The following is a 9,708-nucleotide window of genomic DNA, read 5'->3' on the forward strand; positions in this document are numbered from 1 at the left end:
ACACCCAGTATTCACAATACTGAGACTCTGTCACACCCAGTATTCACAATACTGAGTCTCTGACACACCCAGTATTCACAATACTGAGACTCTGAAACACCCAGTATTCACAATACTAAGTCTCTGAAACACCCAGTATTCACAATACTGAGACTCTGTAACACCCAGTATTCGCAATACTGAGTCTGCGACACACCCAGTATTCACAATGCTGAGTCACTGACACACCCAGTATTGAGAATACTGAGTCTCTGACACACCCAGTATTCACAATACTGAGTCTCTGACACACCCAGTATTCACAATACTGAGTCTCTGAAACACCCAGTATTCACAGTACTGAGTCTCTGACACACCCAGTATTGAGAATACTGAGTCTCTGACACACCCAGTATTCACAATACTGAGTCTCTGACACACCCAGTATTCACAATACTGAGTCTCTGAAACACCCAGTATTCACAATACTGAGACTCTGTAACACCCAGTATTCACAATACTAAGTCTCTGAAACACCCAGTATTCACAATACTGAGACTCTGTAACACCCAGTATTCACAATACTAAGTCTCTGAAACACCCAGTATTCACAATACTGAGTCTCTGAAACACCCAGTATTCACAATACTAAGTCTCTGAAACACCCAGTATTCACAATACTGAGACTCTGTCACACCCAGTATTCACAATACTGAGTCTCTGACACACCCAGTATTCACAATACTGAGACTCTGAAACACCCAGTATTCACAATACTAAGTCTCTGAAACACCCAGTATTCACAATACTGAGACTCTGTAACACCCAGTATTCGCAATACTGAGTCTGCGACACACCCAGTATTCACAATGCTGAGTCACTAAAACACCTAGTATTCACAATACTGCGTCTCTGACACACCGAGTACTCACACTCGTGAGTCTCTGGCACGTCAAGTAGTGACAGTTAAAGTCTCTGGAAAACCCAGTCGTCACAGTACTAAGTCTCTGGCTCCATCTAGTAATCAGAGTACAGTCTCTCTGGAATACCCAGTAATCACAGGACAGTCCCTGGAACACCCAGTCGTCACTGTACTGGGACTCTGGAATACCCAGTAATCACAGGACAGTCTCTGGAACATCCAGTCGTCACTGTACTGAGTCTCTGGAATACCCAGTAATCACAGGACAGTCTCTGGAACACCCAGTCGTCACTGTACTGGGACTCTGGAATACCCAGTAATCACAGGACTGTCTCTGGAACACCCAGTCGTCACTGTACTGAGTCTCTGGAATACCCAGTAATCACAGGACAGTCTCTGGAACACCCAGTCGTCACTGTACTGAGTCTCTGGAATACCCAGTAATCACAGGACAGTCTCTGGAACACCCAGTCGTCACTGTACTGGGACTCTGGCTCCACCTAGTCATCTCACTCCGAAGTCTCTGGCAAATCTCACAGTCACAGTACTGACCCATTGACACATCAAGTAATCATCGTACTGAGCAACTGACGGACCAAATACTCACAGTACTGAGTCTCTGACACACCTGGTAATCACAGTACTGAGTCTCTGACACACCTGGTAATCACAGTACTGAGTCTCTGACACACCTGGTAATCACAGTACTGAGTCTCTGACACACCTGGTAATCACAGTACTGAGTCTCTGACACACCTGGTGATCACAGTACTGAGTCTCTGACACACCTGGTAATCACAGTACTGAATCTCTGTCACACCTGGTAATCACATTACTGGGTATCTGTCACACCTGGTAATCACAGTACTGAGTCTCTGACACACCTGGTAATCACGGTACTGAATCTCTGACACACCTGGTAATCACAGTACTGAGTCTCTGACACACCTGGTAATCACAGTACTGAATCTCTGACACACCTGGTAATCACAGTACTGAGTCTCTGACACACCTGGTAATCACAGTACTGAGTCTCTGACACACCTGGTAATCACAGTACTGAGTCTCTGACACACCTGGTAATCACAGTACTGAGTCTCTGACACACCTGGTAATCACATTACTGTGTATCTGTCACACCTGGTAATCACAGTACTGAGTCTCTGACACACCTGGTAATCACAGTACTGAGTCTCTGACACACCTGGTAATCACAGTACTGAATCTCTGACACACCTGGTAATCACAGTACTGAGTCTCTGACACACCTGGTAATCACAGTACTGATTCTCTGACACACCTGGTAATCACAGTACTGAGTCTCTGACACACCTGGTAATCACAGTACTGAGTCTCTGACACACCTGGTAATCACAGTACTGAATCTCTGACACACCTGGTAATCACAGTACTGAGTCTCTGACACACCTGGTAATCACATTACTGTGTATCTGTCACACCTGGTAATCACAGTACTGAGTCTCTGACACACCTGGTAATCACAGTACTGAGTCTCTGACACACCTGGTAATCACAGTACTGAATCTCTGACACACCTGGTAATCACAGTACTGAGTCTCTGACACACCTGGTAATCACAGTACTGATTCTCTGACACACCTGGTAATCACAGTACTGAGTCTCTGACACACCTGGTAATCACAGTACTGAGTCTCTGACACACCTGGTAATCACAGTACTGAATCTCTGACACACCTGGTAATCACAGTACTGAGTCTCTGACACACCTGGTAATCACAGTACTGAGTCTCTGACACACCTGGTAATCACAGTACTGAGTCTCTGACACACCTGGTAATCACAGTACTGAGTCTCTGACACACCTGTTAATCACAGTACTGAATCTCTGACACACCTGGTAATCACAGTACTGGTTCTCTGACACACCTGGTAATCACAGTACTGAGTCTCTGTCACACCTGGTAATCACAGTACTGAGTCTCTGACACACCTGGTAATCACAGTACTGGGTATCTGACACACCTGTTAATCACAGTGCTGAGTCTCTGACACACCTGGTAATCACAGTACTGGGTATCTGACACACCTGTTAATCACAGTACTGAGTCTCTGACACACCTGGTAATCACAGTACTGGGTATCTGGCACACCTGTTAATCACAGTACTGAGTCTCTGACACACCTGGTAATCACAGTACTGAATCTCTGACACACCTGGTAATCACAGTACTGAGTCTCTGACACACCTGTTAATCACAGTACTGAATCTCTGACACACCTGGTAATCACAGTACTGAATCTCTGACACACCTGGTAATCACAGTACTGGGTATCTGACACACCTGTTAATCACAGTACTGAGTCTCTGACACACCTGGTAATCACAGTACTGAATCTCTGACACACCTGGTAATCACAGTACTGAGTCTCTGACACACCTGTTAATCACAGTACTGAATCTCTGACACACCTGGTAATCACAGTACTGGTTCTCTGACACACCTGGTAATCACAGTACTGGGTATCTGACACACCTGTTAATCACAGTACTGAGTCTCTGACACACCTGGTAATCACAGTACTGGTTCTCTGACACACCTGGTAATCACAGTACTGAGTCTCTGACACACCTGATAATCACAGTACTGGGTATCTGACGCACCTGGTAATCACAGTACTGAGTCTCTGACACACCTGGTAATCACAGTACTGAGTCTCTGACACACCTGGTAATCACAGTGCTGAGTCTCTGACACACCTGGTAATCACATTACTGGGTATCTGTCACACCTGGTAATCACAGTGCTGAATCTCTGACACACCTGGTAATCACAGTACTGGGTATCTGACACACCTGGTAATCACATTACTGAGTCTCTGACACACCTGGTAATCACATTACTGGGTATCTGTCACACCTGGTAATCACAGTGCTGAATCTCTGACACACCTGGTAATCACAGTACTGAGTCTCTGACACACCTGGTAATCACATTACTGTGTATCTGTCACACCTGGTAATCACAGTACTGGGTATCTGACACACCTGGTAATCACAGTACTGTGTATCTGTCACACCTGGTAATCACAGTACTGGGTATCTGACACACCTGGTAATCACATTACTGTGTATCTGTCACACCTGGTAATCACAGTACTGACTCTCTGACACACCTGGTAATCACAGTACTGAGTCTCTGACACACCTGGTAATCACAGTACTGGGTATCTGACACACCTGGTATTCATAGTGCCGCATCCCCAGAAGGCCTGGTAATCATAGAGTCATAGAGTCATAGAGTTATACAGCACGGATAGAGGCCCTTCGGCCCATCGTGTCCGCGCCGGCCATCAAGCCCTGTCTACTCTAATCCCATATTCCAGCATTTGGTCCGTAGCCTTGTATGCTGTGGCATTTCAAGTGCTCATCCAAATGCTTCTTGAATGTTGTGAGGGTTCCTGCCTCCACAACCCTTTCAGGCAGTGAGTTCCAGACTCCAACCACCCTCTGGGTGAAAAAGTTCTTTCTCAAATCCCCTCTAAACCTCCCGCCTTTTACCTTGAATCTATGTCCCCTTGTTATAGAACCCTCAACGAAGGGAAAAAGCTCCTTAGTATCCATCCTATCTGTGCCCCTCATAATTTTGTACACCTCAATCATGTCCCCCCTCAGCCTCCTCTGCTCCAAGGAAAACAAACCAAATCTTCCCAGTCTCTCTTCATAGCTGAAGTGCTCCAGCCCTGGTAACATCCTGGTGAATCTCCTCTGCACCCTCTCCAAAGCGATCACATCCTTCCTGTAGTGTGGCGACCAGAACTGCACACAGTACTCCAGCTGTGGCCTAACCAGTGTTTTATACAGCTCCATCATAACCTCCTTGCTCTTATATTCTATGCCTCGGCTAATAAAGGCAAGTATCCCATATGCCTTCTTTACCACCTTATCTACCTGTTCCGCCGCCTTCAGGGATCTGTGAACTTGCACACCAAGATCCCTCTGACCCTCTGTCTTGCCTAGGGTACTTGCATTGGAATTGTTGACTCTGGAATGCCCAGTAATCACTGTACTGAGTCTCTGGCTCCATATATTAATCAGAGTATGAAGTCCCTGACACACCTAGCGATCACAGTACCGAGTCTCTGACATACATAATAGTCACATTATTCATTCTCTGACACACCTGGTAATCACAGTACCGAGGCTCTGACACACCTAATGATCACAACCACAACAACTTGCATTTATATAGCGCCTTTAATGTCGGAAAACATCCTAAAGCGCTTCACAACAGCGTAAATAGATAAAAATGACACTGCGTAAAGACAGCGATATTGGGAATTGTGACCAAAAGCTAGGTTACAGGGTAGAATTGAAGAATGGTCTGAAAGGAGGAGAGCGAGGCAGAGAGGTTTAGGGAGGGAATTTCAGAGCTTTAGGTCTATACGGCTGAAGACACGGCCGCCAATTATGGGGTGAAAGGAGTGGGGAATGCACAAGATGCGAGAGTTGGAGGAACGCAGAGGTCTTGGTGGGTTTAGGGCTGGAGGAGGTTACAGAGATAGGGAGGGACGAGGCCATGGAGGGATTTGAACACAAGGATAAGAATTTTAAAATCGAGCAGTTGGTGGACTGAGAGCCAATGGAGGTCAGCAAGCACAGGGGTGAAGGGTTAGGATTAGGATACGGGCAGCAAAGTTTTGGATGAACTCCAGTTTACGGAGGGTGGAAGGTGGGAGGCCGGTCAGGAGAGCATTGGAATTGTTGAGTCTGGAGGTAACAAATGCGCGCATGAGGGTTTCAACAGCAGATGGGCTGAGGCAGGGGCAGAGATGGGCAATGTTACAGAGGTGGAAGTAGGCGGTCTTTTTGACAGAGAGGATGTGGAGACGGAAGCTCAGCTCAGGGTCAAATAGGACTCTGAGTTTTCAAACAATCTGGTTCAGTCTGTGAGAGTGGCCAGGGATGGGGCGCGGAATCAATGGCAAGGGAGCAGAGTTTATGGCGGGGGCCAAAGACAGTGACTTCAATCTACCCAATGTTTAATGGAAGAAAATTGCCGCTCATCTAGGACAGCACAGAGGAGGTTGAGGGGTCAAAAGAGGTGGTGGAGAGGCAGAGCTGAATGTTACATAGAATGACATAGAATGTACAGCACAGAAAAAGGCCATTCAGTCCAAAAGGTCTAGGCTGGTGTTTATGCTCCACATGAGCCTCCTCCCACTCTTCTTCATCTAACCCCATCAACATATCCTTCTATTTCTTTCACATTCATGTGTTTATCCTGCTTCCCCTTAAATGCACCTATGCTATTCGCCTCAACTACTCCTTGTGGTAGTGAGTTCCACATTCTCACCACTCTCGGGGTAAAGAAATTTCTCCTGAATTCCCTATTGGATTTATTAGTGACTATCTTATATTTATCGCCCCTAGTTCTGGCCTCCCCCCGCAAGTGGAAACATCTTCTCTACATCCCTATCAAATCCTTTCATAATCTTAAAGACCTCTATCAGGTCACCCCTCAGTCTTCTCTTTTCTAGAGAAAGGAGCCCCAGCCTGTTCAGTCTTTTATGCTAGGTATAACTTCTCAGTTCTGGTATCATTCTAGTAAATCTTTTTTGCACTTTCTCTGGAGCCTCTATATCCTTTTTATAATATGGAGACCAGAACTGTGCACAGTACTCCAAGTGTGGTCTAACTAAGGTTCTGCACAAGTTTAAGATAATTTCCCTGCTTTTCAATTCTATCCCTCTAAAATGAACCCCAATGCTTCCTTTGTTTTTTTATGGCCTTATTAACCTGAGTCATTACTTTTAGTGATTTGTGTACCCCTAGATCCCTTTGCTCCTCTGCCCCTTTTAGACTCATATTTTCCAAAAAGTACGTGGCCTCCTTATTCTTCCTACCAAAATGTATCACCTCACACTTATTTATATTGAAATTAATTTGCCAATTACACTCCCATTCTGCACGTTTATTAAAGTCTTCCTGTATTTTGTCACAGTCCTCCTTGGTATTAACTATACCCCACAATTTGGTGTCGTACGCAGATTTTGAAATTGTACTTCTGATTCCCGAGTCCAAATCATTTATGTAAATGGTGAATAACAGTGGTCCCAGCACCGATCCTTGTGGAAGACCATTTCCCACCTTTTGCCAGTCTGAGTAGTTACCCTTAACCCCTACTCTCTGTTTTCTGTTTTGTAGCCAGCTTGCTACCCATTCTGCTACTTGTCCCCTGACTCCACAGCTCTGACTTTAGTCATGAGTCTACAATGCGGTACCTTATCGAAGGCCTTTTGAAAATCCAAATGTATTACATCTACTGTATTACCCTTGTCTACTCTTTCTGTTACTTATTCAAAGAATTCAATAAGGTTGGTCAAGTATGACCTTCTCTTTTGAAATCCGTGCTGACTATTCTTTATTATATTTTCAGTTTCTAGATGTTTTTCTATTACATCTTTGAGTAAGGATTCCATTATCTTTCCTACCACTGACGTTAAGCTAACTGGTCTATAGTCCCCCGGACTTGTTCTATCTCCCTTTTTAAATATAGGAATCACATTAGCTGTCCGCCAGTCCTCTGGCACTATTCCCTTTTCTAATGAATTTTTGTATATATGTAATAGTGCCTCTGCTATCTCTTCCCTGACTGCTTTTAATATGCGCAGATGCAATCCATTGGGACCAGGGGTTTTATCCTCTCGAAGTTTGGTTAATTTATCAATTATCTCCCCCCCTTTCTATCTTAAATGTCTTTATATCTTTTTTGATCTCATCTTCTAATATCATGTCCACTTTGTTAGTCTCCCTGATAAATACTGAGGCAAAATAATTATTTAATATTTCTGTCATTTTGCTGTCATTACCCGTGAGTTTTTTTTATTCGTTCATGGGATGTGGGCGTCGCTGGCGAGGCCGGCATTTATTGCCCATCCCTAATTGCCCTTGAGAAGGTGGTGGTGAGCCGCCTTCTTGAACCGCTGCAGTCCGTGTGGTGAAGGTTCTCCCACAGTGCTGTTAGGAAGGGAGTTCCAGGATTTTGACCCAGCGACAATGAAGGAATGGCGATATATTTCTTGTGGGTATTCTCTTAGTGGCCCTATCCCTATCCTGATTTTTCTTTTGTTATTTATGTGTCTGTAGAATACTTTACTATTTCTTGCTATATTCCTTGATAATTTAATTTCGTAATTTCTCTTTGCCTTCCCAATTTTTTTTTACTTCTTTCCTCACCTTTTCGTATTCCCTTTTGTCACCCTCTCCTTTGTTGTCCATATACTTAGTCTATGCCTTTATCTTTAGTTTCAATTTTGCCCTTATTTCTTTATTCATCCATGGTGTGTCATTACTGGCTAGTTTGTTCTTGCTTTTTAGTGGGATATATTTCTCCTGGACTCTTTTGATCACCGTTATAAATATTTCCCACTGCTGTTCTATTTCTTTGTTTGTCAGTAAATTTTTCCAGTTTATTTTCCCTAGTTCCATTCTCATCCCCTTAAAATCAGCTTTTTTTCCAATTTATTAATTTGGTCTTTGTCTTACTTATATTCTTCTCAATCTTTATCTTAAACTTTATTATGTTGTGATTTCTATTGCCTAGATGTTCCCCTATGCTTACTTCCTTTGTCTTTTCTGGTTCATTTCCCATTACTAGATCCAGCAGTGTTTTCTCTCTTGTTGGGCGTTTTACAAATTGGTTAAGAAAGGAGCTCTGTACACATTGTAAAAACTCCATTCCCTGTACCCCTTTTCCTACCTCATTTTTCTGTTTATTTGTGGATAGTTAAAATCTCCCATTATTATTATTATTCTATGATGTGGAGATGCCGGTGATGGCCTGGGGTGGACAAATGTAAGGAGTCTTACAACACCAGGTTATAGTCCAACAGCTTCATTTGAAATCACAAGCTTTCGGAGCTTTCCTGATGAAGGAGGAAAGCTCCGAAAGCTTGTGATTTCAAATAAAGCTGTTGGACTATAACCTGGTGTTGTACGACTCCTTATATTATTATTCTATGTCCTTTACTCATTTCACATATTTGCTTACATATTTCTTCCTCCACCTCCTTTCCACTATTAGGAGTACTCTGTACTCTGAAGTCTGTAGTATACCCCTATTTGCCTGATCGATACTTTATTTTTTATTTCAATCCATATGGATTCTGTTTCTACCTTTCTGTTAGTTATGTCCCTTCTTTCTACTGCCATTATATTATCTCTAATTAGTACAGCTACTCCACCCCTTCTTCCTTCCCTATCCTTTCTGATTATGTTATAACCTGCAATATCTAGTTACCAGTCCTGTTCTTGATGTAGCCATGTTTCAGTTATTCCTATTACATCTGGTTCCTCGCAACGGATTATTGCCTCCAGTTCCCCGGGTTTATGTTGAACGCTTTCTGGATATTGCTGTACAGGCAGATTAATTCATCTTTAATGGTTATTTCTTTTACTTTATTTTTAACAGTCCTTTTATACTTCTGTTTTATAACTGTATTTGTTCCTTGACAGTTTATGTTATCTTTATTCCTTACCCTGATCTGACCTTCACACTCATCTCCTGTTTCTTTTATCTTTAAGCTTTTGTTATTGCAACCAGATCCCCCCACCGATCTTGCTAGTTCCCCATGAAATGGAACCCCTCCTTCCCACACCACTCTTTCAGCCACACATTCACCTTTCTGACCTGCCTATCCCTATGCCAATTAGCACGTGGCACTCGTAGTAATCCTGAGATTATCACCCGTGAGGTCCTGCTTTTCAATTTAGATTCCAGCTTCTGATATTCCCTTAGCAGGACCTCCTCCTTGTTCTTCCTTAT

Source organism: Heptranchias perlo, chromosome 27 (assembly GCF_035084215.1).
Source record: "Heptranchias perlo isolate sHepPer1 chromosome 27, sHepPer1.hap1, whole genome shotgun sequence".
Lineage (NCBI taxonomy): Eukaryota > Metazoa > Chordata > Chondrichthyes > Hexanchiformes > Hexanchidae > Heptranchias > Heptranchias perlo.